Genomic DNA, 15450 nt, shown 5'->3' on the forward strand with positions numbered 1-15450 from the left:
CTTAGTGTAGAACCTTTGCTCTCGTAGAGAGCATAAATTGATGTCCTTAGTGTAGGACTGTAAAGGTTATTGGTGAACCTGTTTAAAACCATTAATAGTAAAATCCAGTGTAATATTGGATTGAGTGTGGATGCCGAGAGTGGAGTAGGCACATAGCTGAACCACTATAAATGTTTGCATTTGGAATTGTCATTTGTGCATCTGTTTAATCATGCTTATATATACCGGAATATTTTAACTTCTCATACATGATTAAATGAATGTTATGGATTAATAAAAAGCATATTCCACACACAAGCTAACAACACTAGGCTAATTGTTATATTCTGCAAATCCCTTATATATAGCCTTTGTGATTGAAACCTCTAACTGGTTTAGAAGCCATTACAGTTATTTTGCCTAACCTGGTTAAAATTGAATAATTATTTAAGTTATGCAATCAGGACTTTAAATAGGTAAAAATAATTGAAAAGTCCTATTCACCCCCTCTAGGACCTTAATGCAGATTTCTTCTTCAGTATCAGCGATGTAAACCACAATTTTAGGTACCGATAAGATGTAGTGCCAACTTCATGTCTGAATGCCATCCAACCCATCCATCAGATTTGTAACTCTAAAATACCCCCATTTACAAAAAAAGAAGGCCGATCTAAAGCTCTGGTGAGCCGAACAGGGAACAATGTGTAGGGGAGACTAACCCTTAATCTGTATGGGGGGACCATCGTGTACATGGGACCCAGACCATTCAGACCCTTCATCTGGCTAGATGAAGGGTCGGGCTAAAAAGAAGGTGGTTTCGTAACTCAAGTGGGTCTCAGCAGAAATCAGAGGTGGGCATCCCCTCCCACCTTATTCCTTGTGCTAAGGCACACTGAGTTTTAAATTGAGCTAAGTTTCGACCATGGTGAATTGTTGAGGTGATGCATCTGATGGAAAGATGGATGTGATATACATCATGCAGCATCACTTCTTCTCAGTACCACTATAGCACACCTCTTAATTTAAAAAACATGTTTTTATCTCTACTATAAATACATATTGGGTAGCCCTCATTAATAAGTTTCAAATTAACTATGCATCCTATACATAATAGAGATAAAAGAATGAACTGAGAAAAAATTAAGTTAGTTTTCTTGTCATTTTACACATGTTATACATTGAATAAAATCCAATAAGATATTCTTCTCCAGTATCATGTCATATCTCCAAGAGCTTTGTCAAATGTGATGGATAATATGAATGCATTTATCAATTATCTTATTATTAGATTGGTTGACATTTGTTGCCCAGCTAAAATGAAATATCCAACTATCCTAAGTAAAAAAAAAAAAAACATATGGCCATGAATCAGAGCTTAGGACTATTCAAAGAATCAGACATTGGGATTGCCACTTGGTTTATTTGAGTTATTGTATGCCATGTGCCCAATTTCTAAGTGTCTGTGTATCAAGTTTCATATGCAGCCTGAATATCCCATTCTGCCTCTTTTTTTTTTTTTCTTCATAGGAGCATTTTATAACCTCTTATGAAATTGGAAGAAATGAAAGAGTGTGCTCACTATAATGACTATACAACAGTTCTTTTCACAAAACCTGTCATTGGCCAATCACCAAAACACTGAAATAAAAATCCAATGTTGAAAGCCCAAAAATAAATGCAACAATTAAGCATAGGGGTACACTCTAGTAGTATTGGTGCCACTGCGAGCTAGTGGTGGTACCGAGAAGATGTAAGGTCGACTTCATGTCTGAATTCCATCAAACCCATTCATCATATGTGTAACTCTAAAATAGCCCCATTTACAAAAAATAAAAAAATAAAATAAATAAAATAGGCCAATCCAAAGTCCAAGTGAGTTGAACATGGAACAATGTGTAGGGGACACCAACCCTTAATTTGCATGGTGGGCCCATCATTTTGGGTACATGGGACCCAGGCCATTTAGACCCTTTATTTGGCCTAGGTGAAAATCAGAGGTGGCCATCCCCTCTCACCTTGTTCCTTGTGCTATGGCACACTGAGTTTGGATCGATCCGAGTTTCAGTCAAGGTGAATTTTTGAGGTGATGTATCTGATGGACAGTTGGGTGTGATAGATACATCATGTGGCACCCCATCTTATTAATAAATTTCAAATTAACTATACATCCTTGCAATATTGAACACAGATAAAAGAATGAACTAAGAAAAAATTAAGTCAGCTTTCTTGTCATTTTGAACATATGTTATACATTGAATAAAAGTCCGATAAGTTATCTTTCTCCATTATCATGTCATATCTCCAAAATCTTTGTCAAAGTATGATGGATGATATGAATGCACTTAACAATTATTTAATTAACCTATTGGTCAACATCTGTTGCTTGGCTAAAATGAAATATCCAACTATCCTAACTAAGAAAAAAAAAGTGGCCATGGATCAGAGGTTTATATTGTTCAAACAATCAGACATTGGAACTGCCACTTGGTTTATTTGAGTTAATGTATCTCATGTGTGTAATTTCTAAGTGCCCATGTATTAAGTGTGTTGTGCAGCACGCCAACAATGCAAATAAACCGAGATCCAATCTTCGGTCTCACCCACAAACGATAAACAGGAAGGAATATAATCTAGAAGTAGAATCCAAGCATATCAACAAACCAAAAGACAAAATATACATGGAAAAACCCCAACAATGGTAAAAAACCATGGGTACAAACTTCCACTATAAAGAAAACAAAGTTATTAGCAATATACTTACCTTCTCCGATGCTCCCATGCACAGAGATAGCCCTTTTCTCTAACCTCTTCTCTCTTTCTCCTATTGGACATATAGAAACTCTAATCCCATTACATTAGAATTTCCCTAGAATAGCCCTAGGGAATCCTATTTATAGTTTAGGCAACTCTTGTCTCGCACCTCTGCGAAAACGCCTCAAATTTATGCAATCTGTACCAAATCTGCTCATAATCTGCGTAACTCTCGACTAGTCGAGCTAGGTCCTCGATTGGTCGAGCCCAAAAAATCTAGCTCGCTAGACTTCGAGTCGAGTGAGCCTCGACCAGTCGAGCAACTCCCTTCGACCGGTCAAGCAACGCGGTGAAAAACATCCTTTTTACAACTGGCTGCAATACCTGTCCTCTGAACTAAGGAGGAAAACCCCATCAATGATGGCATTGGTGTGCTTGCTCCACACCTCAACAATCTCCCACTTAGAGACACATCACCATAATCCTTTGTCTTCTACATTGAAAGTGCACCACCTCCCCATTTTCAAGCCTAAAGATCAATCAAAACTGAACAGAGCTTCAACTTCTCCCGTATGACCGACTTGGTCAGCATATCTGCAGGGTTCTCACTTATATGGATCTTCTCCAGAGTAATCGATTCATCTTTCAGTAACGAACGTATGAAGTGATATCTGATGTCAATATGTTTGGTCCTTGAATGAAAGGCTGAATTTTAGCCAAGTGTATTGCACTCTGACTGTCACTGTACAGCTTGCAATCTGCTTACTTCTTTCCCAACTCTTTCATAAAACCTTGCATCCACACTATCTCCTTGCACGCTTCTATAGCTGCAACATATTCTGCTTCCGTTGTATTGATAAATACTATCTTTTGTAACTGAGAGACTCAACTGACTACAGCACTACCCAGAGTAAATGCATACCCTATAGTGCTTCTTCTGCCATCGATATCTCCTGTCAAATCTGAATCTACGTAGCCTTGTAGCTTAATTTTCAATCCTCCATAATATAGCCCTACATCCATAGTGCCTATCAGGTATCTAAGGTCCACTTTATAGCTTCTCAATGTTCCTTCCTGGGGTTGTTCATGAACTTGCTAACAACTCCCACTGCTTGAGCAATATCTAGTCTCATGCTCTCCATAGCATACATGAGGCTCCCAATTGTTGATGCGTATGAGACTTTAATCATGTAGTCTCGTTCCTCCTGCATCTTCGCACCTTGCTCCTTAGAAAACTTGAAGTGGTTAGCTAATGGAGTGCTAACCGGCTTAGCACCTCCCATACTAAATCGATTAAATACCTTGGCTATGTACTCTTCTTGTGACAAAACTAGTTTCTTATTTTCCTTGTCACACTTTATCCTCGTGCCTAGAATTTGTTTTGCAGCTCCTAAATCCTTCGTGAAAAATTCTTTAGACAGTTGTCTTTTGGGATCTGAGATGTCCTCCATGCTTGATGCGGCCAAAAGCATATCATCAACATACAAAAGAAGGATGATGTACGATGTATCAAACTTCTTCAAATAGCAACAATGGTTTACATGACATTTTCTAAAACTGTTTCCCGACATGAAACTGTCGAACTTCTTGGACCACTGCCTCGGAGCCTGCGTCAGGCCATATAAACTCTTCTTCAGTTTACACACCTTGCTTTCCTTTCCTGGTGCCACGTATCCTGTTGGCTGATGCATGTATATCTCTTCTTCAAGGTTCGCATGAAGAAAGGTTATCTTAACATTTAGCCACTCTAGATGTAAGTCCTCTATAGCCACTATACTCAAGACCATGCGAATTGTAGACATTTTTACCACTGGTGAAAATATTTCAGTGAAGTCGATACCTGCCTTTTGTTGGAACCCTTTCACAACTAATTTGGCCTTGTACCGTTTTGAACCATTGTGCTCCTTCTTTAGTCTGTAAACCCACTTGTTATGAAGAACTTTCTTATCCTTGGGTAGAATGACTAGCTCCTACATACGATTGGACTTAAGAGAGTCCATCTCATCATCCATGGCCTGCTCCCACTTAACCCGTGTATCTAATTGTAATGTCTCTTTAAAACACTCTTGTTCACCATTATTTGTCAGCAGTAGATAATATAAGGAGGGTGAGTATCAGACCTTCGGTCTCTACTCCTAAGTAGACTTCCTCACAGCGGTGTCTGTGGCTCTGCCTCGTTATGTTCTTGTGCATGCTCATCCTGTGGCACTGTAACACCCATGTTAAGTAACTCTTCCAGATCTACAAATTTTTTCACATCAGCCTTATTTTGTTTTTGCTGCACACTGTCCTTATGCATCACTTTTTCATTGAAGAATACATCTTTGCTTTTGATGATTTTTCGGTTCTCTGTATCCCAAAACCGGTAGCTAAAATCATGCTGCCCGTCACATATAAATGTATGCTTCTTGGACTTCGTATCTAGCTTGTTTCTATGCTCTGCATCAATGTGAACATATGAAGTGTAACTAAATACTTTGAGATGTGCAAGGTTCACTTCTTTCCCAGTCCACATTTTTTCTGGTAGCCCACCATCCAATGGTGTTGAGGGACTTCTATTGATGAGATATACAACAGTATTCACACCATCAGTCCAAAACATCTTGGGCAACCCTGCATTAACCTCATGCCCCTAGCGCGCTCAAGGATAATCTTGTTAATGCGCTCAACCACACCATTCTGTTACGGTGTCCCTAGAATCATTTTCTGATGTTTGATTCCATTTGTTGCACAATACTCCTCAAACCTCTTATCACAATACTCTCCCCCATTATCTGATCTGAGACATTTTACTATTTTACCTATCTGATTTTCTACCATTACTTTCCACTTCTTAAATACATCGATTACATCATATTTGTGCTTTAAGAAATAGATCCACAGTTTTCTATTAGAATCATCAATAAAATAAACAAAATAACGTGAGCCACTAAGAGATGATACTTGTTCCGATCCCCACACATTAGTGTGTACAAGCTCCAACAGATATGTCTTTGGAGCGTGTCCTATTTTCTTGAAGCTTACCCTCTTCTGCTTACCATACACATAGTCCTCGCAGAATTTCAAGTCAATAGACTTTAACCCTGGTAGCTTCCCTTTTGACAATAGCACTTTCATCCCTTTCTCATTCATATGTCCTAACCTCTGATGCCAAAACTGCTCATTCACTCCAGTTGATGCGACCGTGAGTGAACTATATGATCTAGAAGTCACGTATAAAGTACCTTCCTTCTTTCTTCGAGATATCACCAAGGCACCTTTTGTGACCTTCCACGAATCACAAGTGAATGTCGTCACATATCCAGTATCGGCCAACTGCCCCACTGAGATCAAATTTCGTCTCAAACTCGATACATGTCTGACATCTTTCAATTTCAAAGTCATTCCGTCTTTCTGACTTATATGAACTTCTCCCTTTCTAACAATACTACAAGGCTTATCATCACTCAGGTACACTCTCCCGAAGTCACCCGACACATAATCACGTTGAACTTCCTTACACAAAGTGGCATGAAACGAAGTACCTGAGTCTATGACCCAAGACTCATTCTGCGCATCAAGAGACAAGATCAACGCCTCTATGTCACTCTTCTCAGATGGATTCACTAAATCCTTCCTACCTTGAGAGCTTCCTTCTTATTTCTTAAGCACCATGTAATCACATTTCATGTGCCCCTTCTTCCTGCAATGCCAACACCCGTCCTTATCTTTCGATCTCTTAGACTTTTTCCTCGACTTAGAATGTCTGTATTTATTACCTCCTTTGTTTAGTGATCTTCCTCTTCTTCAACATTTAGAACATTCCTCTAATCCCTTGAAACTCCCGATGCCTTTCTTCTAGATTCTTCGCTGAGAATTAGACCAGTTACATCATCAAATTTCAGCTTTATCGACCCTGAAGAATTGCTTACGCAAATCACCAAACCATCCCAACTGTCTGGCAAACTAGACAAAATCAATAATGCTCTGACCTCGTCATAAAAAATGATGCCAACGAATTCTAATTGACTCGTGACTGTATTGAACTCGTTTAGGTGTTCATCCACGCTCTCATCATCTGACATCTTCATGTTGAATAGCCATTTCATAAGATGAACCTTGTTGGACGTTGAGGGTTTCTCATACATCGTAGCTATAGCTTACATTAATTCTTTTATGGTCTTTACCTTGGATATCATCCAATAAAAATCATTCATCATCTATCATCTTCTCTAGTTTCTTTTATTTTCTTCCTAGAGGAATATGGAGGTCCTAATACAGATAATCCTTCATCTGCATCTTCCAGAAGGCAAAGTTTGAACAATTAAACTTCTCAATTTTAATCTTTCCTTCTTCCGTCATCGCTCCCACTTGAACTAAACCAATAACTCTGATACTAGTTGTTGCATAGCACGCCAACAACGTAAATGAACGGAGATCTAATCTCCAGTCTTGCCCACAAATGATAAACAAGAAGGAATATAATATAGAAGTAGAATCTAAGCATATCAACAAACCACAAGACAAAATTTACGTGGAAAAACCCCAACAAGGGTAAAAAACCACGGGTGCAAACTTTCACTATGAAGAAAACGAAATTATAAGCAATATACTCACCTTCTCTGATGCTCCCATGTATAGAGATAGCCCTTTTCTCTAACCTCTTCCCTCTTTCTCCTCTTGGATGTATAGAAACTCTAATCCCATTACATTAGAATTTTCCTAGAATAGCCCTAAGGACCTCTATTTATAGTTTAAGCAACTCCCATTTCGCACCTCTGCAAAACCACCTCAAATTTATGTAGTCCACACCAAATCCACACATAATCTGCATAACCCTTGACTAGTCGAGCCAGGTCCTCGACTGGTTGAGCCCAAAAAATCCAGCTCGTTGGACTTCAAGTTGAGCGAGCCTCAACCGGTCGAGAAGCCCACTCAACCGATCGAGCAGTGTGGTGAAAAACATCCTTTTTACAACCGGCTGCACTACCTCTCCTCTGAACTGAGGAGGAAAACCCCATCAATGATGACATTAGTGTGCTAGCTTCACACCTCAACAAAGTGTCATATGCAGCTTGAATATTCCATTGCTCCTCATCTTTTCTTTTCTTTTTTTTAAACGAGCATTGTATAATCTCTAATGGAATTGGAAGAAACCTAACCCTTGAAAAAATGATCAACAAATAGGTGGTTAAGAGAGAAACACTACAAATGTTCCCAATTATAAATATATAACTAAAAGAGTGTGCTCCCTATAATGACTATGCACCGGTTCTTTTTGAAAAACCTATCATTGTCTTATTGATGGAACACTGAAATGAAATTCAAATGCCAAAATCTTAAAAATAAATGCAACAATTAACCAATAACATAATAAGCTGGTGGTGGTACCAGGAAGATTTAAGGTCAACTTCATTTTTGAATGCCATCCAACCCATCCATCAGATGCATGACTCTGAAATACCCTCATTTAAAAAATAAAAATAAAATTTGGACGATCCAAAGCCCAAGTGGGCTAAATGGGGAACAATGTGTAGGGGACACCGACCCTTGATTTGCATGCGGGGCCCATCACGTTGTGTACATGGGACAAATGCCATTTAAACCCTTCATCTGGCATAGATGAAGGGTTGGGCCAAAAAGAAGGTGGTTACGCAACTCACATGGGTCCCGATGAAAATCAGAGGTGGGCATCCCCTCCCACCTTATTCATTGTGCTCTGACACACTGAGTTTTGGATGGAGCTGAGTTTTGGCCATGGTGAATTGTTGATGTAACGTCCCAGATTTTCACTATTTTGGATTTCTAAAAATCCTTGAAAATTTTTGATATTCTTAGAAATCCAAAATAGTAAAAATCTAGGACATTACAGTTGAGGTGATGCATTTGATGGACACTTGGATGTGACATATAAATCATGTGTCACCACATCTTCTCAATACCATTAGAGTACACGTCTTAACCAAAAAACATGTGTCCTTCTCTACTACAAATACATATTAGGTAGCACTCATTAATAAATTTCAAATTAACTATGCATCATTGCAATATAGAATAAAGACAAAAGAATTAACTAAGAAAAAATTAAGTCATTTTTCTTGTCATTTTGTACATATGTTATACACTAAATAAAAGTTCAATAGGATATCCTTCTCTATTATCATGTCATCTTTCCAAAAGCTTCATCAAAATTTGATGGATGATATGTGTTGATGCAAAAAATGGGTGCGTCCTCCTCCGTCCTATCACCTACACAAGAAGGAGACAAAGGAGACCTTGGCTGGAGCCGGGGAACCTCCAATGCTAAAGTCAAGGACAAGATTGTGTGAGAAGATTGTCTGAAATAGTTTTTGCGTACCTTTTACTTTGGAGGTCTCATGTATTTATAGGAATGGGAGGGTCCCATCATGCCAGGATTCTTCTCCTGATATCTCAGAGATTTGGTATCAATCTGCTTTTGGTCTTCATCCGAATCCAAGATCTTCGGGATCAAAGATCCTTTTACTAGATTTTCAGTGCGGTGTTTTCATTTTCACTAACTTTTCCTTGCTTGGCTTGGTCTTAACCGTCTCTAGTGATGAATGAGTCTCGACTAGCTACAAGGATAAAATTGTTTGCCTTTTGTTGGATGAAATGGAACCGATCTTTAATCGATATCCTCTCTTAATCCGATAGCTGACTCTGTAACCAATCTAAATATGGGTCGGTTTTATGGTCGGTCGGGTGGCTTCTGAGCTTCGGCCCTTAATCGACCTCTTTGGATGTTGTTGCCTCATTTACTAAGTCAACTTTATGCATCTTATATATGTCGCCTTGTGGCCCATAACTTTGTAAGTCTCGGTCAGGATTCATTTCTTGCATCCGAGCTAAGTCTCTCCATTAGGCGTTTAGTTTACTTGCCTCGTTCGGGCTTGTTGCCTCGGATTCCCAGGAAGTGTCAGTAGAGTTGGTCCATTCCATAGCCGAGTCTCTGGACTTATTCTATTTTTTTCCCAACAGTAAGCCCCCTTACTCCTTGCATTAACCATGTTGATGCTGAGGAATAAAGAGTTTTTGAGTCGGTTTGAACTGGGTCCAACATTATGATGGAACATTTAATGCCTGCAGAAGTCATGTGTCATCTAGAATATGCATCGGTTCGTTAATCGAGGCCGCACGAGTGGGAAGCCGTCAGTGCGTTCTTTCAGCTTATGAGCGCTGGACGCATGACAAGGGCAATGTCTGCATCATCCAGCATGTGCCACGTGTTGAGCGGGGGAGTTGAAGCGGTCGTTGATTCGACTCCTCCATAAATGCCCTTGCCAAGTGGCAAGGCTATAAAATGAGGAGTGGGACACTCCTCTCACATTTTCACGCACATTATTCTCTTCCCGATTTTCTTTTTCGTTGCTCTCCCCTTTTCCGCCATTTTTGTCCTTCCTCTCTGATTTCTGCTTCCACATTTGCCTCTTTTTCGGTTCTTCTTGCTATCTCCAGTGAGTTTCAAACTCTCTCCCTCCCTTTCATTTTCAATTTCAATGATAATGCACGGCTCCTCAAGCCCCCGGAAGGGAGTTTTCGGTGACGAGGGTGAAAAGAGGCATCTCTAGGACGGCTCGGAATCACCCATGTTGCTGGTGGAGATGGTCGCAAGCGCCAATGTGGCTGTCCAACACTCTGAAAGGGTGACTGGGTTCTCGGTGGAGTGCCCTATTTCTACAGGTCCCTCTCGCAGAGGGGCATCACTACTAACTTCCCCTAGCAGACCTAATCCTCCTGAGGAGGAAATAGAGGATGAGGATGAGGAGACCGAAGGGGCCAATGAGTCGGTCTCCACCTAGAGATCGACAATGGCTACTAAGTCGGTGGCTGAGGGAGGGGAGGCTAGAGATGAACAGAGGGGTCCGGTTCCCTCAGTTTTAACCGAGGCGGATCTTGGCAGGATTAGAGATGGGTACCATGTCCTGGACTTGGTCACTCTTCGTCTTCCTCTTCCGAGTGGATTGCAAGGTGTGTCAAGAACTTCAAGCACACCAAGCTTCAAGCACATTAAGCACACCAAGCTTCAAGGTGGGCTCGAGAGCATCTACAACCGAGAGGGGACATCGCACGTCGCGACCGACTCTTCTTTCCTTTTATGTTTATTATTTCATCATAGTAATTCCAAAGTAGAAACTAACGTGATGTAAAACTCATACTGATGAATGAACATACTTGGTTTTCTTATTCATTTGACTCAGCTTACATGTTCCTTATTTTTTGCTTGATCGAATTTTTCCAATTGTTCAATGGCCGACTTAGGGATAATAGATTTTTAGATGCTCGGCATTCTAAGGATGGGGAAGTAACTGCCCGGTTAGATCCTCCAACTGATACGTTTCGGATCAGATGGTGCTTGAGACTACATAGGGTCCTTCCCAATTGGGTCCCAGTGTGCCCGCACCAACTTCTTTGATGTTTATGAATGTTTTTCGCAGGACCATGCCTCCTACTCAGAAACGCCTAACCTTGACTCGAGCATTGTAGAACCGAGCTATCTGTCATTGCCGAGCCATCATCCGTAGCGAAGCTCTTTCCCTTTGTTCTCCTAAGAAGTCAAGTCTGAGAGGTAAGAGATCTTCATTGTCTCACTCATTGAATGAGTTGACCCGAGCTAAAGGCAGTCCGATCTCGACCGGGGTGAAGGCCTCCGACTTGTATACAAGGGAGAAGGGAGTTTCTCCCGTGGTGGTCCGAGCGGTGGTTCAGTATGCCCATAGTATTTTAGGAAGCTCTTCGGCCCATGCCCCTTTACCTTGGTCGAGTTTGGTTCGGAGGTGTTGTTTGATGACCTTGTTGATTGCCTCAACTTGTCCATTCGTCTGAAGGTGATGGGGGGAGGAGTCGACATTTCTGATTTCGAGATTATCACATATCTCCCAATACTGTCTGTTGTCAAACTGTTTCCCATTGTCGGTAACAATTATGTGGAGTATCCAAAATCGATAGATGATATTTTTTCAAACAAAGTCTGTAATCTTTTGTTCGGTTATCCTAGCTAATGGCTTAGCTTCGGCCCACTTTTGTGAAGTAATCCACCGCAACAACGGTGAACTTGGTCTGGCCTTTCCCTAGAGGGAGAGGTCCGATGATATCGATTCCTTACTGCGCGAAGGGCCAAGGACTGGCCATGGTAGTCAGCTCCTCGGGGGGTTGTCTCAGAATGGCCGTGAATCGTCGGCATTTGTCGCAACTTTGGATAAGTTTCCGAGCATCATGCTGAACAGTCGGCCAATAATACCCTAGTTGTAAGACCTTGTGTGTGAGTGATCGACCTCCCGAGTGATTTTCGTAAATCCCTTCGTGGATCTCCCGCAATACATAATCAGCTTCAGAATGATTTAGGTAGTGTAACAAAGGAGTGAAAAATTCTTTCTTATACAACACCCCGTTAAGTATGGTGTAACAAGAGGCTCGGATCTTCAATCGTTGAGCCTTGGTATGATCCTTGGGCAACTTTCCATTATCGAGATATTAGACGATCAGGGCGAGCCAAGTAAGTTCTGAGTCGATTGAATGTACAGTCGAGCTAAGTGGGTTGTCGATACTAGGCTTAACGATATACTGGATCAGAACGGACCTTGGTATATCGTCTTCATTGGCAGAGGTAAGCTTAACGATAAGTCAGCCTTAGCGTTTTTTATTCGAGGATCCGAGTGACAATGCATAGTTGAAAACCATTGATTAATTCTTTAGCTTTCTTCATGTATGTTTTTAGTTACTCTTTAAGTGTTTAATAAATGCTAGTAACCTAATTGACGACCAACTGCGAGTCGCTGAATACGTTGAGAAGAGTGACACCCAGACTGGCTGCTAGTCGGAGGCTAAGCAATAAGGCTTCGTATTTTGCTGTATTATTTAAGGCTTGAAATCCAAGTCTTAAGGCATATGCATGTAGGTTTGGTTGGAAGTTTTCAGGACGACTCCTGTCCCGCTTGCCTTAGAGTTGGATGAGCCGTCGACATAAAGCTTGCAAGGGGTTGGGTCGGGCAATGACTCGGAGAAGCAGTCATCGATTGATCGGTTGGCTCGTCTGTAAGATAGTGGATCGGCTTGTGGTATAACTTCGGCTATAAAGTCGGCCACAACCTAACCTTTAAGTGCTACCCTCGACTTGTATTGAAGTCGGTAATATGATCGGCCCCGTGTATACTTTTAATGAGCATTTCGTCAATGTATACTTCCCGTGGTTCGGCCGATCTGCCGAGCAAACATTTTGTTTACTAGTCGTTGGTAGGTCACTCCTGTATGCTTTAAACTAAATGACGTCACACGGTAGATTTATCTAATTGATGCATTGCAATTTGATTGTATCCAGAATAAGCATCCATAAAACTAATAAGTTCATGTCTTGTCGTGCTATCCACCAACTGATCGATCCTTGAAAGAGGGAAGCTATCCTTTGGGTAGGCTTTGTTTAAGTCAGTATAGTTAATACAGACTCATAACTTTCCGTTGGTTTTCTTAACGAGTACGACATTAGCTACCCATTCTGGATAGTATATTTTCTCGATAAATTTAGCCTTGAGGAGCTTGTTAACCTCTTCTTCAATGATGCCGTACCTTTCGGGGTTGAGCAGTCGTCGCTTCTATTAGATCGGTCGATAGGTTAGATCGATGTTGAGGCAATGAGTCATCACTAAGGGATTGATCCCAGGCATGTATTCATGGCTCCATGCAAATACATTAGCATATCGTCGAAGTAGAGATATCAGCTTATCTTTCAGGGGTGATCGTAGGGACGAGCCAATTTGAACTGTCTTTGACTCATCTGTATCGACCAAAGGTACCGAGATAAGGTCTTCTACTGGTTGTCCTCGCTCGTGGGTCTTGGCTCGAGGGTCCAATGATTCAATCATAGTTACCTAGGCTGAAACTTTTACAGTCGTAGCATAGCAGTGCCTTGCATCCTGTTGGTCACCTTTGACGATTCCTACTCCCGACTCGGTCAAAAATTTCATGGAGAGATGGTACGTCATACTACAGCTTGGAGAAGGCACAGAGAGGGTCGGCCGAGTATAGCATTGTAGACTGGTCAACTATTAGAAAGTCGACCATTATTGTCGCCTGATGTGGAGAGTTTCCAACAGTGAGTAGCAATGAGATGACTCCTTCGAGGAGTGTTCGTCCACCCGAGAATCTGATTAATGGGGTATGAACTAGCCGTAATGCTGATCGTTCAATACCTATTTTGTCGAACGCCTGAGTGAATAGTATGTCTGCGGAAGACCCTGTGTCAACCAAAATACGTAATACCTTGTGGTTCGCTATAGTGAGGGTGACGCCTAATGCATCGTCATGCGGATGATGAAGGCCCCGAGCGTCCTCATCGGTGAACGATATGCAGTACTTCTCCCTTTTCTTCTCTTTGGTAAGGCGAGGTAAAATCAAGATTTCAGATTCAGGTCGACTAATGCTTCTGGCATGATTTTTTCGAGCATTGTTTGAGTCACCCCCGCCTCGGGGACCACTGTTCACACCCCAAGTGCAGGGTTGTGATGTAGTAATAAACTCGGTAAGACCGAGGTCGAATCCACAGGGACTGATACCTGTACGTTATCTGAAACCAAGTAGAACTAGAACTAGACTAAGATGTAATTTAAACCAAATATAATTTAAGGAATAATTGTGGAAGAATTATCTAAGACTTTCAGGAATTCAGAGAAAGGGAACTAGGGATTCAGAGGATCCACTTGTAGAGATCAGGGAGATCGTATGCCAGGATCACAAATTATGAGAATTTACTGTACTGCCATTGATATAGGTTTCAAAAGATGAAGAATGGATGAATTAGAATGGATTCCATCACCAAACCATGCCCATGAGACAAAGCAAACAACAGAATTAATCTAATTACCAATCAATCAACATGATTATGAAGGTTAGGAAGGGGTACTGTCATCCTACCATGCCCATGGGACAATGATGAACAACAGGGGTTCCTGACTTCATAAACATAAAAAGGAAAGGAATATTCAAAGCCATTGCAAGCCCATTGTAATTTCAGTCACAACATGCCATTAAAGAAAACAAAAAAATATTCCCATAAAATCAACCCAATACCAAATCTATTCAGTTTAAAATAGAATTAAAGGCAAAAAAAATCTTCCCATCACGCTACAAGCTTCTCCCCTTAGCCCTAGCTAAGGGGTTTAGCCGAGCATGATATGGATTAAATTCTAACTAAAAAGGAGAAGAAGAAAAAAATCATTAAAGGAAGGAAATAAAGGAAAAACAAAAAGGAAAACCTCTCTCTCCAGTCGTCCGTCCCGCAGGAAGCACAGCCGTTGCTGCTTCCGTTTTTCCCTCAAACCGAACACCTCTCTCTCATTCCCTCACGTCTTCCCTTTCTTCCTTTTTCCTGCTCCACGTTCGGCAGCCACCTCTCTCACTCCTCCAAACTCAAAAAAAACCTGCCCTTTCTCCTTTCTTCCTTCGTTTTTATATAGTACTCTCGTCCGAGCCCGCTTTCCATCCTCCATGCGGAAGCCTTCCGCACCAGAAGCCGTGTTGGAGTCGGAAATAAACACGTTTCGCAGTGACAGGCGGAGGACCCGCGTTTTGCTTGAGATTTTGGAGGACTGATTGTCCAAAACCAAAATCGGCCTTCTTGGTGGTGGTCACGGCTTCCTGTTGATGCGAATGAACGGTCTGGATTGCTGATTCAATCGCTGTCTTGATCAAGGAACGGCCCGGAAGTCCCGGCTGCGCGAACAGAGCTCG

The sequence above is a fragment of the Magnolia sinica genome, chromosome 1 (genome assembly GCF_029962835.1).
Source record: "Magnolia sinica isolate HGM2019 chromosome 1, MsV1, whole genome shotgun sequence".
Lineage (NCBI taxonomy): Eukaryota > Viridiplantae > Streptophyta > Magnoliopsida > Magnoliales > Magnoliaceae > Magnolia > Magnolia sinica.